At 44.2% G+C, this 23,297-nt stretch overlaps 1 pseudogene across 1 annotated transcript in view; it reads right to left on the bottom strand.

Moving 5' to 3' along the window:
• Window positions 1-268: 268 nt before the first annotated feature.
• LOC146830101 (uncharacterized) overlaps window positions 269-23,297 on the bottom strand; it is a 33,988-nt pseudogene continuing 10,959 nt past the window's right edge. The window contains exon 2 of the transcript XR_014961359.1: window positions 269-3,115. The product of XR_014961359.1 is annotated as an uncharacterized LOC146830101 (transcript). The remainder of the gene's footprint in view (window positions 3,116-23,297) is intronic.

The following is a 23,297-nucleotide window of genomic DNA, read 5'->3' as shown; positions in this document are numbered from 1 at the left end:
TCATGATGTCTTAGCTTCCTGCCCATGACAACTTTCAGTCTTAGTTGTAATAACTGTTAATCTTCTAGGAGGCAACTCTCAAAATGTCCAAGCATTTAAAGTACCATCACTTTCTTACACCTAATCATTTTTGTACAACTCCTGTTTGTAAGATTAACAATCATAATGTGAGATTGGACTTGAAACAAATTTCCTAACTGCATTCATGCTTGGAGAGATTATGTTCCAAATTGTTCTTAACTCATTATGTTGCAATACTTCAGTCAGGGAATACCAGAGACTGTCATTGTAAAATCTCCTTGATTTTAAATTTGGTTTAGAAATATTTTTTTGCACTTCATACTGCAGCTTTTTCCACATTCTGCACAGGGGTAATTTCTCACCAGTATGGATCATCTGATGTGTGAACAGTTTCTTTGTCTGAGTGAAGCTTTATCCAAATTCTGTGCCAAACAAGATTTCTCAACTGTGGATTGTTCTCAGATTTCCCACAATAAATCCACCTTGACTAAATATGTATCCTCTAACGCTGCAATAGACATTGCTTTGAGTAAAGCTTTTGCCACATTCTGTAACTTTATACAGTTCCTCCACAGTATGGAATGTGGATATCTTTGCAGTGTGCTGTCCAGATTGAAGCATTTTCCACATTCTGTTGCCTCATAGGGGTTGTAGTGTGGAGTCTTTGATGACTTAACATATTTTTCTTAAGAGAGAAGCTTTTCTCACACTTTGTACATTGGTAAGGTTTCTCACCAGTATGAATTCTCTGATGTTGCACCAAGTTGTACTTCACACTGAATCTTCTCCCACATTCTGTACACTGAAAGGGCTTCTCACCAGTATGGACTCTCTGATGTGCAAGCAGTGTGCTTGTATAATTGAAGCTTTTTCCACATTCTGTACACTGAAAGGGCTCCTCACCAGTATGGACTCTCTGATGTGCGAGCAGTGTGCCTGTACGAGTGAATCTTTTCCCACAATCTGTACACTGAAATGGTTTCTCACCAGTATGGATTCTCTGATGTACCAACAAATGGGATCTATGAACAAAGCTTTTTCCGCATTCTGTACATTGATCAGTATTCTCGCCAGTATGGATTCTCTGGTGTGACAACAGTGTGCGCTTTACACTCAAGCCTTTTCCACATTCTGTACAATGAAATGGTTTCTCACCAGAATGGCCTCTCTGATGCTGCACCAGGTTGTATTTTGCACTGAATCTTTTCCCACATTCTGTACACTGAAAGGGCTTCTCACCAGTGTGGATTCTCTGATGCTTCAACAAATTGCTTTTCATAGTAAAGCTTTTCCCACATTCTGTACACTGAAAGGGCTTCTCACCAGTATGGACTCTCCGATGTACAATCAGTGCGCTTTTCTGGGTGAAGCTTTTCCTACATTCAGTACATTGAAAGGGTTTCTCACCAGTATGGATTCTGTGATGGATCAAAAAATGGGATCTTGTAACACAAATTTGCCCACATTCTGTACACTGAAATTGTTTCTCACCAGTATGCATTCTATGGTGTGACAATAGTGTGCTCTTTACACTGAAGCGTTCTCCACATTCTACACAATGAAATGGTTTCTCACCAGTATGCATTCTCTGGTGTGACATCAGTGTGCTCTTTACACTGAAGCGTTCTCCACATTCTGCACACTGAAATGGTTTCTCACCAGTATGGATTCTCTGATGTGACAACAGTACGCGCTTTACACTGAAGCCTTTTCCACATTCTGTACACTGAAATGGTTTCTCACCAGAATGGCCTCTCTGATGATGCACCAGGGTGCACTTTGCACTGAATCTTTTCCCACATTCTGTACACTGAAAGGGCTTCTCACCAGTGTGGATTCTCTGATGTGACATCAGTGTGCTCTTTACACTGAAGCGTTCTCCACATTCTGTACACTGAAATGGTTTCTCCCCAGTATGAATTCTCTGGTGTGACATCAGTGTGCTCTTTACACTGAAGCGTTCTCCACATTCTGTACACTGAAAGGGCTTCTCACCAGTGTGGATTCTCTGATGCTTCAACAAATTGCTTTTCATAGTAAAGCTTTTACCACAGTCTGTACACTGAAAGGGCTTCTCACCAGAATGGACTCTCTGATGTACAATCAGTGCGCTTTTCTGTGTGAAGCTTTTCCTACATTCAGTACATTGAAAGGGTTTCTCCCCAGTATTGCTTTTCTGATACATCATTTGCCTATGCTGTTCACTGAAGCTTTTTCCACATTCAGAGAAGTTGTAGGGGTTCTCACCAGTATGGATTCACTGATGTGCTTGACAGAGTGAAGTGTTTGCCACATTTTGTGCACCAACAGAGTTTCTCACAAGTTAAGAATCTTTGGTGACTTAACATATTTGTCTTGCGGGTGAAGCCTGTCCACATTCAGGACAGAGAGGGTTTATCACCAGTATGGATTCGGATGCTCCCTTTGACTCAGTTAAACTTTTCCCACATTCCATAAACTAGTATGACATATCCTCAGAACAAACATTTTGATGCCTGTGCAGAAAATAACCCGTTGTGCACCTTTTCTCACGCTATGTAAAATGCTTTCTCCCATATACGCATTTTAAGGTTTTTCACCCGCTATCTTTGGTGAGTCAAGCTCTTCTAATTCTCCTTACAATGGTATAGTTTCTCCAGATTATTGGTATTCTGATTTGTGCCCTAATTTGACATTAGCATGTAAATGATGAGACACTCCAAGCACCTCTATGCTTCAGTCTCATATGAATCATCTGATGCATGTACAGATATGAGCTCTGAGTGAGGCTTTTCCACGACTCGCTACATGAACATCGTTTATTGCCATAGATGCAAACTCTAAACAAAATACTTTTCACTCCGTAGACTGATAAATATTGTTCACGTTATGGAGCTTCAAACTGTCCATAAAGATGAGCTCTGTAAGAAGGTCTTGCTCAAGCTAGTTCACTGTTTTTTCCCCAGAACGTTTTGTAGAGTGTGTATACAGATTAAGCTTCCAAGTGGATGTTTTCCTATACTCTTCACACTGATACAGTTTTGTCTTCAGGTAAAGCTGCCAGGACTTTTTTGGTGCAGGGAAACTGTAGGTCTCTTTAGTAACACCTTTGATTCTGTGAATGAGAAACAAATATCAGTGAGTTTGTCACAGCCAGGTGGCTACAAGACAGAAAAGTGGGATGAGGAAGGAGCTACTGTGAATAGGGGAGAGGAACTGAAAGATGAAAACTGCACAACATATACTGTGGTCTGAAGTCACACTTACACCCTACCAGTAAAATACAGTGTCCTTGAGTAACTTGTGAATTAGCCGTTTAGGTGGGTGCTGCCACCAATCCTAAATCCTGATCACAACAGCCTAGTTTTGAGATACAGCCTTTTGAAGTCTGGTGCCCCTTGAGCAGGACAATTAATTGGTTTCCAGATCAACTCCAGTACTAGTAATCTCCCTTAACTTGACAACTGACTGTAAGGACCAGATGACCCTATGAAGGGTCCCTCCATTCTCTCAGACCTCAGACAGCAGATAACCGGAAACGCAGTTTGAAGGACGCCTGGCTCTGGTCGACTTTATGAATTAGTATTCCATAAAGCAATGAATATTTGATTAATTCTCTGAGCACATTAGCAGTGCTTCAAATCCATCATAGAAGCTATCTCATATAATACCCAAACTACAATATACTAAGACAAGTCAGTCCTCTCCTAGGCCACCAGAGCGGTCATGTGAGAATATTCATTAAATTCTGAAAACAACATTTTAAAATTCCAGATAGATATTTCTCCAATTGTAAACCTGGATCATTATGCAAGTCTCAACTAAGGACATGATATTAAAATCTGAGTCAGTGGCAGAGGTTTCAGTTATGGTCTTTCACCTTCAGTCTCCAATAAAGAGTTCATTTTAGTAAACGCTATGAAACACCTGAATCCTTTTTATTCCTCAAACAAGAGCCGCTTGCTTTCTGCATAGCTGCTAGAACAGGGAAGCACATGTTTGGGGAAAAAAACACTTCAAAGGGAAGACAACCAGAATAATTGGCACCCCCAATTCTCTACTACTTTAAATATTAGGGAAGCTAACCCAACTTCACTGATAGAAATACTCCATCGAGCCAAGAAGTATTTTTTTACTACTGTTTCTAAACTCTTGATGGGTGCTCGAGAGAGCAACAAGGCTTTAACCAAAAAATCAACTCATTGCCTTTGCCACATGCACAATTGCAGGTCTGTGATTAGGGAGGACATAGTGATGGTGTCAAGATTATAAGCACTACCAACAGATCTGACTGCATTGGTGTGAGAATTGTGCAAATTATATAGTTGATGGCTTAATCCAAATGGAGCTTAAACCTGTACGACGTTATGACTCGTCCAGCTGTATTAGACTTCACAGACCTGCTGACTGTAAACCAGTGTGGGTACTGTAGGCCCAAACATAGCCCTCTCCCCAGTTAGCTGCACTCAAAGAGCTCATTACCAGGGGGCATCAGACTTTGACTGGCTACAGTCGGCTCCCCCTCAAGGTGAGAGGACTGTACAGGTGCAGACTGGCGTTAAAAATAGGGCAAAACATCCCTCTCTCTCCACAACTTGGGAAATGATCCAAAAGAAACAGTGACACTCTGTCTTGGAATTTGGCTGGCATTCACTCTAAACTTCCAGACTTGAAATGGGGAGTTTATCAACAAATACCACAAAATCCTATTCCAGCAAACGTGGGCAATCCACCCAGAGCACAGACCTAGGTACTTAACTTACTACAGTAATGCTATCCCCTCAGGTCTAGACGAGCTTTAGGAGGTCTAACAATCTTGGTAAAACATTCACTCATTTGCAAAACTGACACACCCGATACCAGGTCCAGTGATATAATGCACATTAAACTGACGGCCCGGTCCTCTTCTTAACTGTTGTAATTATTAACACTTATGTCCGCTCAGTCATGGATAACTCCGATTCACAAACATTGTTTTCTCAACTCCCTTAAATATGATTGGCCTGTAATTTTAGCTGGGGACTTTTAACTCCCACTTTGAACCGGGTAAACAGCTTATTCCAGTCTAGTATTAAGAAGACATGGAAAAGGGAATTCCGGAAACCTCTGCCAATCTGATTAAAAAATGTACTAAGGTAGCTGAACAACTCTTGCACTTAATTCTTGAGCATGGGCTAAGAGCAGTCAATAGCAGGTTTAAATCAGACCAGCCAGCAAAACCTACTTTCAAGCGGGTACCTAATATAGTCATATTAACTATATACTTCTGGATGCTAGACTATGGCATTTCGCAAGAGACATGAAGGTTGCTTCCCGCCCCGATAGTCATCACAACGCCGTGGTGTTAGATTCAGTAGCAGAGTCCTGAGGGGGGGCGGGGGAGATATAGCAGTTGAGAGATCTATCTTATTCAGTGCCTTTGGCCATCACGACAATCTTAAAGATTGTAAAACAAGTGGAAATCATCAGCAATGCCACTATTTTGAGCCATTATGTATCAAACTTTTGTGGATTTCTTTAACTCCTTCAATGAAGCTCACCTCGAGCGGTGTGATTTTGCTTTGTGCCCTAATGATTTTTCTGCTTTACAGAGAGTTTTTTTTTACCACTCATGGTAACACACCATCTCCCTAAACTACCTTCCCCCTTGGTTTATAAGGAGGGTAGAATGGCCAAGCAGGGGCGGATCAATGCTGCAAGAACGGATTCCAAACCTGATTTAGCTCATGCCTGAAGGGTCTAAATGTCCACTCTAAGGGCGTGCAGGAGTGAGTAAGAAGAAGCATAATGGGTCGAACTCAATGATGCCCTTAAAAAGAAAGACACCTAAGCTTTCTGGAAAATTATGGCTTCTAGCAGTAAAAGCAGTGCCTCCCAACCTGACTCACTTGTGACTGTAGACCAGTGGATTGCCCATTTTTCCAATCTTTTTAAGAGTCGTGAAATGGTATGGATTGAGTCTAACGCCAAACGTATGAATCCTTAGGGCACTGAGTGTCAGCATCGTGTTGGTACCTTCTCAATTAAAGAGACTGAGATAGCATTATACTCTATGAAGAAGGGAATAGGGCCAGGCCCAGATGCCATCCCTGGAGATTTGTTTATCTCAGAGCCTGAAGTCTGGATCCCCTATCCAGCAAATGATATGCCCATAAACCTTCTAGATGCTCAGAAAATCTTTGCCAGACCAGTTCTGGCCAAGCTTTCAGACCTGGATGAAGGCCCACCAGACTCTACAGCCCTCTAGACTGGTTTTAAATATAAAATCAGTAACCGGGCCCAGAAGCCTAGATTTTCTGTTATTCTGTTATCTGAACAAAATGTATGATTCTACGAAGACCATCTTTATGTGGCAGCGTTTGACCTCGTTCCTAGGCACCATTTGGGGGAGGTCCTGAGAAGGCTTGCTATCCCTAAGGGTCTTTTATCTATATTAACTGATATTCATGCCGACACATATGCCCAAGTCAGATGGACTAGCGGTAGGGACCTTACTGACAGGATCCTGATTAGTTGGGGGGTAAGACAGTGGTGTGCTTTAGCCCACACACAATTCTGTTTGTACATTAATGTATTGGTGGGGTGGATGAAGAATTATACGCAAGACACTTCTAAATTCGCTAGCATCAGCGCTCCGGTGCTGATGATACTTTACTTTTCTCGTGCACTCCCATGGGTCTCCAAACTCAGCTGGAGGAGTTCCAAAAGTTTTGTAATTACAGAGGCTTTGAAATAAATGCAGGTAAAACAAACGTTATAGCCATTAATCCCCACCGTTCATTCAAAGGCAAGATAAAGGTATATAAAACAGTGATTGAGAGTTTCAACTACTTAAAAAAACAAAACATACAGACAGCAGTAGATGGAATACAAGACGCACAGCATAGCAGGCATATTGCAGGAAAAAAAGATAAACGTATCACAACTATGATTTTTGAGAGCCCAATCAGGAAGTAGCATCTCTTCACACATAGGCACACCGAGAGTCCACTTCACCATCCGCATGGGTCCATTATCCCCATCTTCAGAGATGCTATCGCTATCTGAGGAGGTCATAGTGGCCTCAGGATCTAAGAGTGTGCCGGAGAGGTCCCTCCAGACTGTGAGGTCCTCACCCACCTTATTGTCTCACCAACTGAGCTTTATGTGAGATTCCTCAGCTAATGCCCATTCCTGTACATCACTATGCCAATGGTCAAATTCAGGTGCTCTTTGTCCAATCCAGGTGTTGGCTATTCTGCCTCTAGTCAGAACTAGCGCCGGTAGCAGAAATTTGTACATCATCTTCCTGGCCATTGGACTTTTAATGTTGCCCAAGAGGCAGCTCTGTGGTGCAAGTTCAAGTTGCAGAAGAACAGCCCTCTTTAAATATGTAACTACCTGGTCCCAAAAGCATTGCACCCCCAGCACTGCCATGCTAAATGCAAAAAGCCTACCCCTCCATCACCACATTGAGGACAACTGTCTGGTCAGGAGGAGGTCATACGGTGTAGGTCTTTTGGGGTAAGTTAGGCCCTGTATAGGAAATTATAGTGAACCAGTTACAGCGGGCATTACAGGAAACTGCGTTTGTAAGGAAATTGACTTGCGTCTAGTCCCTATCATCCAGCGGTCCATCCAGGTCAGTGTCCCATGCTGCTCATGACTGAGGAAGGTCGGGGAGGGAGTGGCCCACAGCGTCCATTCGCATAGCTTTATATAACAGCATGATCAAGTAGTGGCCGGAAGTGCAGGACAAGAGTATGCTGAAAGTATGTATAAGTTTATGTATTACCATTTGTCCTTTTGCCAACAGATCTATATATTTGTTCTATGATATGTGATTTATGTATGTTTATCATGTCTGCAGCCCTGATGAAGCCTTTGTAAGGTGAATGTGCTGGTGTTTTTGGAAACACACAATAAAAAGAAAATACTACACTAATAAACAAGATCTACAATCTGTTCAAAATTTTGTGTGACTATTTAAAATTGTTTCTGTTGCCTCTCTATTTTGCATAAAAAATTTATCTAGTATGTGGTGAATGTGCAGCTGACCACTGAGGTGGGCAACGGTCCCCTCCTGAACTAATGACTACTACATGTGGTGCGCCACTAAGCTCCCTGGCTGCCTTTTTCTCTTGTACAGTCTCTCTAGCTATGTCTGCCTAACTGGCCTGGGGTAGAAAATGCCCAGGTCCATGTGTAAATGTAAGACAGGCTTCCTCAAATGGTATAAAGGACTCTCGGGGTACAAATCCCCAAGGTGAGCACACTTGCCTATACACCATGCATGGAAGAATAAATTATCCATCATCTACCTGATGGGTTTTAATATCCAGATCGGGAGTTCTCAGACGAATGGGCCCGCTTTAGCACTGTATGGGCAAATCATTGCAAGATTGTGTCTGTAAGTCTACCTATGTGTGGGATGTTGTGGGGAGTCCATCAGGAGCTCAGGTAGGCGCTCCACTGCAACTTTCCACCCAGCAGGCGTTTCTCTCTAATTGTCAGCTGGAACCAGCCTAACGGCTGCGTGTTGCAATTGAACGGCATAGTAGTATAGATCTTCCAGACCCCCTTCCTCATACGTCTTTGTAAGAGTCAATAGGGCCACTCTGCTACATCTAGCCACCCACAGAAAATATGAGAAGTGAGTCCAGTTGCCTAAAGATCCTCGATGAAAGGGGTCAAAGTGTGTTATGCAACACATATAGGCATCTCAGAAGCAGTACTTTCACACAGAAGCACCTCCGGCTAAATGTCAAAGGACAAGACGAAAAAGACGAGAAAAGAAAAAGAAGTGCAACGTGAGTACTTATAAAGAGAAGGGAGGGGAAACATCCCTCAGGACAAGAGCCCTCACTTACCGTTAGGTGACATGCTTCATCATTTGGGTTCCATCCTCACACCAAGGTGTGGGCTACAACTCCCCCAAAGGGGAAGGAGCGGCGGTGTTTTGTTAACAAGATGTGCGAAAATATATTGGTGAAGTGAGGGGTAGTGTAACGCCCTGAACGTCTCAGGATCGTTTAACAGACACGACAATGAGGACGCAACCACTTGTGAAGGGTTAGTTCTTTTAATGAAGGCAAATAAAATACAAGGAACAAACAAAAGTTATAGTCACTGGAATCCTCCAGGCTAAGTACGTTACCAGCCCACAGCACGGATGGTCCTAACCGTCCTCTGCATATACGCCGATCCCGGCGTATGCCAACAGAGGGCAGAAATGAAATGGCCGACAATGCCAATCGGTAGGCTGTGAGGGGCACGAAGAGTGTTGGGGAGAATCGAGGAGTCAGGGAAACACCCAGCCGGGGTCTCTACCTGAAGGGAGCAGCCGCTCAACCTCTTCCTCAGACTGCACCGGGACGCGGAGTCACCTCCTGGTGATGCGTCACCGATACCCCAATCACAAGCAAGAAGACTGAACCGAGAGCAGCCGCTCGATCGATCCTGTGGACTTCCGAGTCTGTAACGCGGCAAACACCTCCTGGTGTGCGTTACAGCTGGCAGTCCCTGTGTCTCTGGTCGGGCTGGGAGTTACGACTCCAACCAGCAAAAGCGCCACTGCGCTTGGACTCAGCCGAGTCAAAAAGCGAAGCTCAATGGTTGACCGGTAGAGCTTCCGGGTCCTTCACCGGTGACGATGGGGCAAGACACGGCCCAGGGAGTAACGACTCGACCTACCTCCGTTCTTGCCTTACTGGAGCACCACTCCGGAACACTGCTCTTCACGAAGCAGGTACGTCGGTGTATACACAATATCCGACAGCCTTGTACCTCCCGGTTCCTCCCTTTATAGGGCGTGTTTTCCTTGAGTTATGTAACAGCTCTCCTGTTTACATAAGGGCGTGTTTCCCTTGAGTTATGTAACAGCTCTCCTGTTTACATAAGGGCGTGTTTCCCTTGAGTTATGTAACAGCTCTCCTGTTTACATAAGGGCGTGTTTCCCTTGAGTTATGTAACAGCTCTCCTGTTTACATAAGGGCGTGTTTCCCTTGAGTTATGTAACAGCTCTCTTGTTTACATAACCTCTCAACCGCTAAGCATCCTGGGAGATGTAGTCCGTTTTTGCTGGTTACCGTTTTCCTCCCCTCGTATGACAGGAATTCTTGACAGGTAGAGTGCAGTTGCTGTTATAGAATGTGATCTAAAATTGTCTAACTGTGATCACTGAAAGTGTATTAGGTGGTCACAGTGACAAGGTTAAAAGACACGAGAATATTGAGGGTTTTCAGCAGATATACCCTCATTCATGTGTTCAACATATTTCTGCCAAAAGGCATTCGTCAGGACCTATACTCTCAGTCACTCTGCAAAGAGTTCAAGTGAAAAAAAGGAGGAAAGGATACAGGTCACCACCGGAGCTGAGTGGTCCGTCGTTCAATGTCACTCTACTTAGTAAAGGGTACGTAAACTGAAAAAAGAAGGTCATGTTAATTTCAAAGGACCTCTTCATTCTTTAGGACACAGTACACCCAGTGCTCTATTGTACAAGAAATGTCATGTTTACCTAAAGTGCGTTAGAGTCACACATAATCTCTCCATTCTCTAAAACATCTTGTGGTGCCCAGCTGTAAGTGCATACAACAATATGTATTGTAAACAACTCATAGAGTACATCACACCACAAAAAGAGCATACATGGTAAGAGTTATGAAGTCAGAAAACTATCACCTCTCATAAGGGGTGAAATGTTTACTCTAAATTCTTTCATTAAATTAACCCCTCTCCTAACATCAGGCCAGAGCACTAACATATAAATGCAAACCTATGGAGTGCGCCGGTATAACCCAAACCTAGCTCGAAATCAAGCTCATAATCAACTGCGGGATACTGCCGGCAGGAATGATGACATCATTTATATCACCCCAGAGGTGGGGGGAGAAACAATTGTGAGTGTTGTGGGGGTCCTCAAGCCCATAGCAACCCCTCACAGACACTCTAACAGGGACTGCAAGTTTGACCTAAACCTACAGCCACCTCTAGTTGGGGCGTGTGTGATATTCACGCCCATACAACAAATGCATCATAGTGCTGTTCTAAAGGAATTGACAAAGTTCTGCATCATAAAGTAGTCGGTATGCTTGTGAGTCAGGAAAATTACATAATAACACGGGTGGCAGTGTGCTTTCCTTGGGGTTCATCAAAGAAGTTCCCAAGCAGTCATCACCATCTGCAAAGTGCATGACTTATAGTTAGTCATGCGACATGGCAGGGTTGGGCTAAGGTATTGCCGAAGTTTATTAAAATGACCCGCTGCACAACAATTGCTGTTGGTGGGAAGGTGCATAACTGTGAAGAGTCATGCAACATGGCAGGATACGGTTAAGACATTAACGGAGGGCCACCAGTCAATATAAATCACCCGCTGTGGGCCCTGCATTCAACGGAAGGGTCACTGGAGCGGGGGATTCACTGCCCGGTACAGGAACCAAATGCAAAATCAAGCGACACAGAAAATAAAGCTACAGGCGTGCCAACCGCCATTGTAATGAACCGCGGTAGCCCCTCACTCACCTGTAAAACACCGTGGTACAACCTCTGGAGATGTCCGGCAAGAGTGGGGCACCATTTCTCCACGTCAAAGAAATACGGTGACGTCACCGGCGTGTGCACCCGGTCTCGGGCCCGCCTGGAGAGATGGGAAATGTAGTACAATCACAGTGCGACCAAGAACGCAGTGTTCTCTGCAGTCGGAAAACACGGTAATGGATCCAGGCAGTGTGGAGCCAAAGGAAAAAGTGTGGCAAAAGTGTTTCAAAAGGTGGCGCGTGGCTGCATGACCATCCTTGTGCTGCAGCTCAAATCCAAAAAGTTATAGTAAGATGAGAGGCCGCCATTTGGGAATATGAGGGTAGTAAATCCAGGCATACTAGAGCCAGGGGGAGAGAGTAGCAACGGTGGCGCACAACTGCGCGATCCACTCAGTAATGATGCCCCGTAACTCAAGGTTGTGCACTTGAAAGGAGCCGTCTGTTAAAATGGCAAAGCTTATAAAGACCAGGAGCGAGTGTGACTCGCTTTAGGGCCTGGGTTCAAAGAGTGTGGTAGTGTCACCCTCCAGGGGGTATGGGAAGAACATCCCACTGCGATCCTGGAACATAAAACAGGATCTGGGTATGCTCAAGGGATAGCAATCAACAACTGGAGTCACCAGAGGAACTCCAATATGCTCCAACCCCAAGAAAATATAAAGAGCCAGGAACCGTTTAGACAATATGAAACCTCACCACGAATCAGGGGGAAGTACGGGCAGACCTCTCGATATGTCTCATAATCAGAAGGAGCTCAAGGAGCAAAATGCCAAAAGGGGCACCATAATGGTATATGTTTGTGTCAGTCCACGCAGGAAGCAGGCACCGAGTGTCACTGGCCCAACAGAGAGAATCTTCACTACTTGGAAAGGGACGTCCAAGGGATATCATCATTAAGTCCCTTGCTATCACTTTTCAGACGAAAGATCCATGTCTGCTCTCTATGGAAGAGTACCCTCTCTAGTGAGCCCACGCCTGTGGGTTAGTTGGGTTTGTCAAGGACCAGCCAGAAAATGTTGTTGGCTGAGTGTCCTTTGTCTAAAAAGTGTCTTGTGAGTTTGGTGTTCATTTTTTTACATCGAATGGAGCTGCGATGTTCTGTGATCCTATTTTTAACCTTGCGGGTGGTCATGCCCACATAGATGAGGTCACAGGGACATCTCAGGGGGTAGATCACTCCCTCTGTGTTACAGTTAGTGTGTTTCTTAATCTTCCATTGTGTACGTAGCCCTATATCTATGTCTTATGTAGGGCGTGTGTATGGGTAAACTGCACAGGAACAACAATGAAAGTGGCCTATGATGGAGGAGAGAGACCAGAGAAGTTGTGGTGTCGGTTTCTTAGTGTTCAACAGTGGTCTGGTGTGTACAACCATTTTCGTATATTCCAGCTTCTCTTGATGGCAAAAAGTGGTTTTGGTAGTGTCCTGTTGCCTACATTCAAAATGTACCAATTCTTTCCAATCACCTTCTTGATTGTGTCTGACAAGTGTATGTATGTCGACACACATACCAAGCGATCTGAAGGTGGTTTGGAATATGTTTCTTGCATGGATTCCCTGTTATTATTGCGACCTCTTTTCTCAGTTTGCCTGACAAGGTGTGATGGATATGACCTTTGCAGCAAGTTGGTTCTGAATGCAGTCGCATGTACTTTATACCTGGTAAGTTCACTGCAATTTCTTCTCAGTCTTAAGAACTGCCCTATTGGTAACTTATTCCTGAGGGCACGTGGATGGTAACTGTTATAACCGAGCAGGGAGTTTTTCTTCATAGGTTTGCAATACAGTTCTGGGCACAGAACCCCGTCTTTAGGATATAACAGTAAATCCAGGAAGGGTAGTTTGGTTTTGCTGTACTCATACAGGATCGAATCAGTACTATATTCTCGGTCCAGCCGAACCGGTTTTTAATATGCAAATAATTGTATAACATACAATAAAGAGAAAATCCACGTGGGACACAACCAGCGTCCTACTTACACGAACAAACAACATGAAGGAAAGGGTTCAGGCAAGGGGGAACGTGTCTATATACAATAAGAAGAATAGGTCAGACTTATTGACGTTGAAACACCATTACATATTAGGCATCACAGTTACTATATGCATATGGTGTACATTATGTCGATGTCGTTTCGATCCCTAAAAGAAATCATGGGATCATCTTCAGGACATTTGATTTGCATGCCTGTGTACATGACGCAATTATTGCTATGTATGCGTAAACCATAGGCAAATTTGAGAAAAAATGGGGAGAAAGCAAAAGAGAACATAAGATTAAAATGGCATTTTGTAAGACCATACAATCCTCAAAGGAATACATGATATAAGGCGAGAAGTGTACCTAGTTGAAGGAGTGAAGAAGGGGGGGAATGGGTATGAAAGGAGCTAAGTGAGGCCTACAGATCATGCTGATTGAAGTAATTAGCAAGAATTTGGTGCAGTGGTACGGCGATATGTGATAAAGAACGAGTGAAGAATAATGGCTCCGCTTGTTCACAGGCACCCCAAAATACCCTGGTAAGCGTGCGTTCACTTTCCCTTCCTTTTTACGCCCCATCACCATTATTCACTATTTTAACATGTGCAATTTTCCCGACAGAACCCAATCCGGCAGCGGTTCCGACATCTACACCTATCTCCCTTTCACTCACGGTAAGTGCCCTTGAGCACACCGCACGGCCATTAATCTCACCCGCCCCGGGGTGAGATTAATTATCCCATTCCTTGTTTCTCAGGCTTCTGCTCTGGCTAACTCCCAGGCTACTTCCTAGCCCGGACACGCATTGTCATTCAGTTTGCGGCTTCTGTACTCCTTAATTTTAAGGATTCCGTCCTTCTCTGATGCCATCTGGTAAGCCAACAATTTAGCAGATTAGCACCACTAGCGCCGCGTCACTTCGTCCTCCTTGCACTTCACACCGGTTAATCAGCGTGATGAGTCAATCAGGCCTCACTGCATCTACTGCAGGTGATTCTGTCGGCCCATTCTGCCGCACGCCGCCTGCCCAATCTTATTATTGCCATTGGTTCATGGTTGGCTTTTTACTCACTTTTCAATTGGCTGCCGCACGCCGCCTGTCCAATACTACTACCGCCCTCGGTTAAACAGCACGGCCAGCTATCTTCATCTACATGGCCATTTCTCACCTCGCAAATTTTCGTCAGGAGTGTAGCTCCTTTTAATCACTCTTCTTCTTCACTCCTCCCTTATTTAATATCGCCGCACCACTGCGCCGAATTCTGGTTCTTACTCATCATTATTCTTCACTCCTTCTTTATCACATATCGCCGTACCACTGCCCCAAATTCGTGCTAATTACTTCTATCAATGATGGATAAGCAGCACGATCTGTAGGCCTCACTTACCTCCTTTCATACCCATTCCCCCCCTTCTTCACTCCTTCAACTAGGTACACTTCTCGCCCTATATCATGAATTCCTTTGACGATTGTATGGTCTTACAAAATGCCATTTTAATCTTGTTCCCTTTTGCTTTCTCCCCATTTTTTCTCCAATTTCTCTATGGTTTACGCATACATAGCAATAATTGCTTCATGTACACAGGCATGCTAATCAAATGTCCTTAAGGTGATCCCATTATTTCTTTTAGGGATCGAAACGCCGTCGACATAATGTACACCATATGCATATAGTAACTGTGATGCCTAATATGTAATGGTGTTTCAACGTCAATAAGTCTGACCTATTCTTCTTATTGTATATAGACACGTTCCCCCTTGCCTGAACCCTTTCCTTCATGTTGTTTGTTCATGTAAGTAGGACGCTGGTTGTGTCCCACTTGGATTTTCTCTTTATTGTATGTCATACAATTATTTGCATATTAAAAACCTGTCCGGCTGGACAGAGAATATGGTACTGATTGGGTCTATATTTGATTCACAAAGTATCGATCATCTAGGGACCATTGGCTTTAGAAATAGTAACGCACCAAAGGTCCCTGACCAATTGCAAATTGGGTTCCCTTGTTCTTTTGTAACAGTATGTAGCGCAATCTACCGATTGCAAGGGTCTCGCACTTCTATCCCCTTCTCCGCAAGTGGGTACTCTCCTCGCTCCCCGTACTCACTTCACCTCCTTTTCTCACTTTACACAGGGCATGTCTGACCATACACCACTCTACTCTGATGACTACATCAAAAAGATTCTAGAGGGCCCTTCCCTGCTCTCCAAATCTATTGATTCCCTTGAAGATCAAAGCACACCATTAGTGGAACAGTTAGAAAGAAGCAAAAATAAATGTGTCCGCCTTCAATTGATGACACATATGCTGACTGAATATTTAAAGGCTAACACAATCCCGGCAGGGCTACAAGTCCGTAATATCCCTGGGGTATTCACAGACAATCCCAAATACATTACTGGGTTTAGCTATAGATCGGTACCACCTGCTCCAGGCACTAGATGGTGCTAGGTATCGATATAGCTACTGAGGAACTCAAACTCACCGAAGAAATCACTGACTTGGAAAAGAAAATCAAAGACAACTACCAGACTAGTGAGGTTAAAAAGATTTTAGAGGAAGCAGAGAAAACCATAGACAAGATCCATAGACTGGAGCAAGACTTTTATACCAATAGGTCCTACGGCAACACCCAAAACCAGAGACCCTGGGGCCGCTACAATAAACGACAAAATCTAGTTGGATACTCCGATACATCAGCTGAGTCCTCAGATAGCTCTGACCCATGTGAAGGCCCTAGCACGTCCAACAGGCAACCTTTTTTAGGGCGGGCCAAGCGGAATCCCAAAGAGAGGAAGAGTAAAGCAGCAGCAACGATGGCCCAACCCCCGGGCGAGCGATGCACACGACGCCAGCACTACCAGTGGTAGTAGAAAATGTTGTACCAATATCCAGTCCCACATTACCAATTTATAACCTTACCACCCACCAACTATCTTGGTGCGAACAATCTCTATTGAGTAAAGGCTTGTCCTTCGTGCCTACTATTCAGCCAAACTATCTAGATTTACAAACAGAACTGCTCAGGTTCTTCAGGAAAATAAGGCTACACAGCTATTTTCTACTTAATCCCAAACCTGTTTATAAACACTAATACCCCTTTTAGACCTCCCTCCACATTCTCACCATCTTCTAACATAATTCCGGGAGAAATCCTGACTTTCGAAAAATTGGTCCTTAATGATGTCACACGGCTGGAAAGCCAACCATCATTTGTACCGTACAATATTTCGCTTGATGAGAAACTGGCACTTTTTAAATTAAAAATGAACCTCTCCCTTGTAATTAAACCTGCCGACAAGGGTGGTGGAATTGTGCTTCAAGAAAAGGAGGAATACAAAAACGAAATCCTAAGGCAACTTAGCAATACTGACCATTACTGCAGACTTCCCACTAACCCTACCAAAGAGATACAGAAACTCATTGTTCAAGTTACAAATGAAGGCTTAGAAGCAGGGTTCCACAGCAAGAAAGAACATCTATTCTTGAATACCAAATCACCAAGAACACCAGTGATATATAAGCTCCCTAAAATCCACAAAAATCAGGATAAACCACCCAGTCACCCTATAGTTTCAGGGTGTGGCTCCATCCTGGAACCATTGGGCCAGTATGTAGATCATTTCATTAAGGATTTCGTACCAGATACAGAATGCTACATACGCGACAGTATGGCCATGATAAACCTCATAGAGGAATACCCTTTTGACCCTACATCCAACACATTATGCATGTTGGATGTAGAGTCACTCTACACCAGAGGTCTTCAAACTTTTGGATGCCGAGATCCCCCTGTCAACATTTTGAGGCGTAAGGACCCCCTCTTGACAAAAATGTCTAAACCTGTTGACTAAATTGCGTGGGATGAAAATGTAAATAAGGTTATGTGATGCCGCGTATTTTGGGATAGCATTGCTTCATTATTTTGATATTTGTTACACACAGTAACGCTGAGGAAAGATTTCACCCAATCAGTACCCATTTATAACCAAAATACAGCAATTATCATCAGAAAGATTTCAAGTCAACCTTTGTGAAGGGCCTTCCACTCTGCAGCAATACGTGCTGCCACATTAGAAGCTCACCTGGCCCTGACCGGAAGAAGCAGGGGTCCCTTAAAACCCTGGCGGTTTTGTGTAGAGTTAAGCCTTTTACCCATGCAGCTTTCCTCTCACCCCCTCCCTTCCATCCCTCTCTCCTCTCCTAACCCCGGATCCCTCTCTCACTTTGCAGGTCATTTTCTTTCACCCCTTTTTACAGCTTCTGAACTCTCCCCATTCAACCTCTCACTTCACCTTTAATCACCTCTTGCCATTCTGTCCTTTCACTGCCCTCATCTCTAACAGTCTCTCACATTTATCTCATGGCCTCTCTGGCCCTGTCACCTCCCGTGCCCCTCAGCACTTCTCATTCACCTCGTCTCTTCATTCAAATTTTTGTCTATTTGTATCTTACACCTCTCCAGTCCCCCCATTCCTCTTTCACATCTCCCCTTTGTTCTAATAGAAGCCCTCACCTTTGGATCACACTCACTTCTTGCGTGTCCACACTTCTCTTCGGCAATTCACATTTCTCCTCATCCCTGACCTCTTCAATCAAATTCTCTCACTCCCTTGCTGTCCTCTCTCATTTTGGGTGCGGATGCAAGTTCAGAATGGGATGAATGAATGTATGATTACTGATGGGCTTGTTTGAGTGAGTTGCATATTGAGTAGTGAGGGGGACAGGTGAGTGAAGTGTCACATGAGTGCAGGATGAGTAGTATACTCGTGTGACTGCAGGTTGAGGTATAGTGTGAGCAGGACAAGTGCATTTTGAGTGCAGAGTGATCACTGTGAGTGCAAGGTGAGCGGGTGAATGGTGCAAGTGCATGGTGATCAGTGTGAGTGCATTGTGATCGCTGTGAGTGCAAGGTGAGCGGGTGAATGGTGCAAGTGCATGGTGATCAGTGTGAGTGCATTGTGATCGCTGTGAGTGCAAGGTGAGTGTGACAATGAAGGGCGAGAATGAGGAATGAGTTGTCTGAATGCAGGGTGCATTCCCAGACCCATGAAGTAACTCAGCATGTTATTGACGGGGCGTAGACTTTAAGATCTAAGTTAAACTATTGCGGCATTAATCGAGGGTGAAGGAAATAAATAATGTGCTGATCCTGCAACAAACTTCCAGTCCTATGGTTAGGGTTGCCAGCAGATTATTTTGGTGGCCCAGTCGGTACAAAAAAAAAACAGTCACCTAAAGCGGTATTTTCAGCGCTTATCTGTGCATACTTCCCAGGGCCGGCTTTAATGCTGGTGGTGCCCTGTGCGACCATGTTTGTTGGTGCCCCCCACAATGACCACCCACACCACGGATTCTCTCACTAGCACCCTTTAACAGTGACCAAGTCTCCATAACCCCACACTCTCAGATTAATTGAATTAGTTATATAGTGCCACTCATACCAGTGTAGGGTGTCCAAGCACTTTGCATCACACACACATTACACAGAGACAATCAATCATAAGTGTGTAAATCAGTGTATAGGAAATGTTACATAAACCAAAGGACTAAAAGTGTAGGAGTCACATGTCATCCATACTGGTAGGCAGTATAGTTCAAGAGTGCTTGGTGTGGAGAAGCACAAACTCAGAGTCGAAAAAGAAACAACATAGTTGGGAGTTTCATTTAATAATAAGAATTGATTTCTAGCCAAATTAACCCTTTTTGCAACATTAATCAATGGTCTAATAATGTATTCTTTGTAGTGTGCATGCTGTTCTAGGATGAAAGTTAATAGCTCACTATTCTCTATTAGGACTTTAAGTTATAAATTGCAAGTAACAAAAGGATGTCTCTTTTGAAAGCAGTAACCTTCTGATCTCTTCATATCCTACGCACTCTGTAATCTACTTGGTACACGTTCTTTGCAGCAGGCATATTAACCCTCTGCACTAACATCACCCAAGTCAAAACCTCAACTATACAACATTCTGATCTCTCTCCAGGAAGATAATTAATCACACGAGTTATCTTGACATTTATGTGAGGCCTGGTAATTGCGGGGGGGGGGGGAAAGGAACGCTGCAGCAGGTGCTTCAAAAGCACAACAAACTTTCACACACGGCGCCCCCAGGAAGCCAACTTTGTATTCCTTTCCATGAAATGCATTCTCACACTACGGCAGTGAATGTAAAATACAAATGTAAGGAATAGGCACAGTGGGGACCCAGGGGGTACTGGAACCAGCAAAAAAACCTAAGCCTCTGTAAGCAGTTTACAAAGGCATGTTAAATGGTCTTTAAAGACCTGTGAAAAAACACGGGGGTGCCGGAGATAGGAATCCAGACACTGCCCAGCTGAGCCCCCAGCAGCTCAAGTTTCACTGCAGCAGCCCGGGCTGAGACACAGGACGGGGGAAGGGGGGGGGGGGGGCTGAAGCCCTTGGGCCTGGGCAGAAGTGTGACTGGGAAGGCGCGACCCCCTTTGCATCACTCCACGGCCCCCCTGGGGGTCGCGCCCCACAGTTTGAAGACCCCTGCTCTACACCAATATACCCTTAATTGACTCTATGCTAGTAATTGAACAGGTTCTCAACAGACGCCCACGCCCACATGCAGTCCCTACCATTTTCATACTGCAACTCCTGGAAATCTGTCTTACCAAAAATGTATTTTTTTCGATGACCACTTCTATGGACGTATCCTTACCCCAACGAATCCCTTCCACAGTGGCATAGCCCTGTGGAAGCGGTATATAGACGATGTATTCAATTGGCCGCCGCACGCCGCCTGTCCAATACTACTACCGCCCTTGTTTAAACAGCACGGCCAGCTATCTTCATCTACATGGCCATTTCTCACCTCGCAAATTTTCGTCAGGAGTGTAGCTCCTTTTAATCACTCTTCCTCTTCTTCACTCCTCCCTTGTTTAATATCGCCGTACCACTGCGCCAAATTCGTGGTAATTACTTCTATCAATGATGGATAAGCAGCACGATCTGTAGGCCTCACTTACCTCCTTTCATACCCATTCCCCCCCTTCTTCACTCCTTCAACTAGGTACACTTCTCGCCTTATATCATGTATTCCTTTGAGGATTGTATGGTCTTACAAAATGCCATTTTAATCTTATGTTCCCTTTTGCTTTCTCCCCATTTTTTCTCCAATTTCTCTATGGTTTACGCATACATAGCAATATTTGCTTCATGTACACAGGCATGCTAATCAAATGTCCTGAAGATGATCCCACGATTTCTTTTAGGGATCGAAACGTCGTCGACATAATGTACACCATATGCATATAGTAACTGTGATGCCTAATATGCAATGGTGTTTCAAAGTCAATAAGTCTGACCTATTCTTCTTATTGTATATAGACACGTTCCCCCTTGCCTGAACCCTTTCCTTCATGTTGTTTGTTCGTGTAAGTAGGACACTGGTTGTGTCCCACTTGGATTTTCTCTATATTGTATGTTATACAATTATTTTCACATTAAAAACCTGTCCGGCTGAACAGAGAATATAGTACTGATTGTGTCTATATTTGATTCACAAAGTATCAATCGTCTAGGGACCATTGTTTTTAGAAATAGTAACGCACCCAAGGTCCCTGACCAATTGCAAATTGGGTTCCCTTGTTCTTTTGTAACAGTACTCATACATGAAACGTAGGTTGTTATTTCTTGTATTGAGCCATTCCGCAAAACTGTCAAGGCAGAGGATGTCACCCTTCTATATGACCAGAATATCGTCTATGTGTACCTCTTCCATACTGCAAAGTTATGTTTGTATGGGTTCTCCAGAGGGTAGATGTGCGAGGTTTCAAACTGGTGCATATAGAGATTTGCAATGCTTGGCACAAACGTACTGCCCATGGAAGTGCCAGACGTTTGCTACAAGAGGGACTCCTGGTATTTAAAGACATTTTCTTTCATGGCTAGTGTTGCCAGTTCCATAATGAATGCATGTCGGTGTCATCTCATCTTACGGTCTCTCATCAAGGAGTGTCCTAATCGTGGTTAAGGCATCATCCTGAGGTATATTCGTATAGAAAGAGACTACATCAAATGAAGCAAGATAATGAACATCAGGATCAAGGCCATCTCTTTGATGATGTTTAGCACATGCTTAGTGTCTTGCAGGTAAGATGGCATCTTCGCTACATACGGTCGAAGAAAACTATCCACAAATTGGGAGACGGGCTCAAGGACAGACTCAATCCCTGAGACTCTGGGTCTTCCCGGTGGTGGTCTTGTGGGCTTGTTAGGGTGACCAGGTGTCCCAGATTTGCCAGGACAGTCCCCGTTTTTCACCAGCTGTCCGGGCAGATTTTGATAAATTCTGCTCATGTCCCGGTTAAAACGGGGGGAGGTGTTTTTTTATGTTTTACAAAGCAGAGATAGTTAGCAGTTGTTCCAAAAAAGCAATTAATTCACAGGCAAGCTACTGGGATTAAAAATTGCATCTTATGTATGTTCTTACTGCTGGTTTTGAAATTCTCTGCTGAGGAGCGCCGTCATTCTGTGCACTCGCTTAACGTAAAATTATAGTCCGTCTTCTATTTTTGTGAAATGTTCCGTTTTTTTGCTTTAAAATTCTGGTCACCCTGAGGCTTGTGGAATTTGGAAGCACATAAAATTATGGTGTTTTTGGATTTCTCATTTGTAGGAAGTCACATTCATTTTTGGTGATCCATCCCTCTTCTTCGCCCTGTTTTGCTAGGCATTTAATTATTTTCTGTAGCTTGAGGGTCAGGTCTGCCCCGAGTTTGGTGTAATGTCTATTTTCTGAGAGTTGGCATGGTATTGTGTGCAGTCCAAGACAACAATGGCACCATCTTTGTCCGCTGGCTTCACAATAACTTGGTCATCTCTCCGTAGTCCATGTAGGCTTCGAAGTTCTTCTTTCGTGATGTTCATGAAGGGAAATCAGGCATTGGTTTTCTGATTCTCAAAATCCTTCAAGACTGCCTTCCCGAAGGTGGCTACTTCTGTTGGAAGCAAGTGTAGCGATGGATTGAAGGTAGACCTGTTGCGTAGTCCTGTGTTTTACTCTATGCCTAGTCTTTCATTTTCTTCCTGTTTTCTAAAGAAGAAGTTCAATCTGATCTTGCGGAAAAGTTGGGTTGTGGGTGGTAAAGTCATCACCCAAATGCGTGGGTACAAAGCCAAGTCTTGTTCACCACCTGTGATTCCAAAGGAGTTAGAGGTCTGCTGCTGTGGTTCACGATGATGTCGGGACAGTGCTGGCCGTTGGCACTGGATCCTTGGCCATGCTGTGTGTCACTCGCTGCTCGATTGTCAGATCCCATTGTACATGGGGTCTCTGTGGATCCCGCTGTGTGTCCGGGAAGGGCCGGCTGTTTCTTCTTCTTGTTCTGCCTCCTCGCGCCTGCCCAAAAAAAGAAGGCTGATTTGGGTGTTCTCCAAAGAACGATGGCTGAAATGGTTTTGGTTGGAATCCCCAAGGTTATGGAGGACACCAAGGCTGGGGTTGAGGTGTAAAATGTGAGGGGCAATGTGATCCAAAAGACCACGGACGACTTCAGTCCCTTCACAACCCTGTCGGCATTAAGACTAAGTGGCAGTGTCCTGGTATGTGCCACTTTGATCACCAGGTATCCGAACTGAGACATCTCCCAATGCAGGCCCATAGTAGGCAATCGCTCAGGTGGAATCACAGCCAACTAGGCGAGTGGGAACAGCAGGGACTCGGTACGATTGAGTCAAAGCCTGAAAAAATCCTGAAGCCATCTAAGAGCTGAAGTAGTTATCAGCACAGCAATGCAGAAGAAGGATAGATAAAACAGA

The sequence above is a fragment of the Triturus cristatus genome, chromosome 5_1 (assembly GCF_964204655.1).
Source record: "Triturus cristatus chromosome 5_1, aTriCri1.1, whole genome shotgun sequence".
Taxonomy (NCBI): domain Eukaryota; kingdom Metazoa; phylum Chordata; class Amphibia; order Caudata; family Salamandridae; genus Triturus; species Triturus cristatus.
This window is presented reverse-complemented; position numbering and strand designations above follow the sequence as displayed.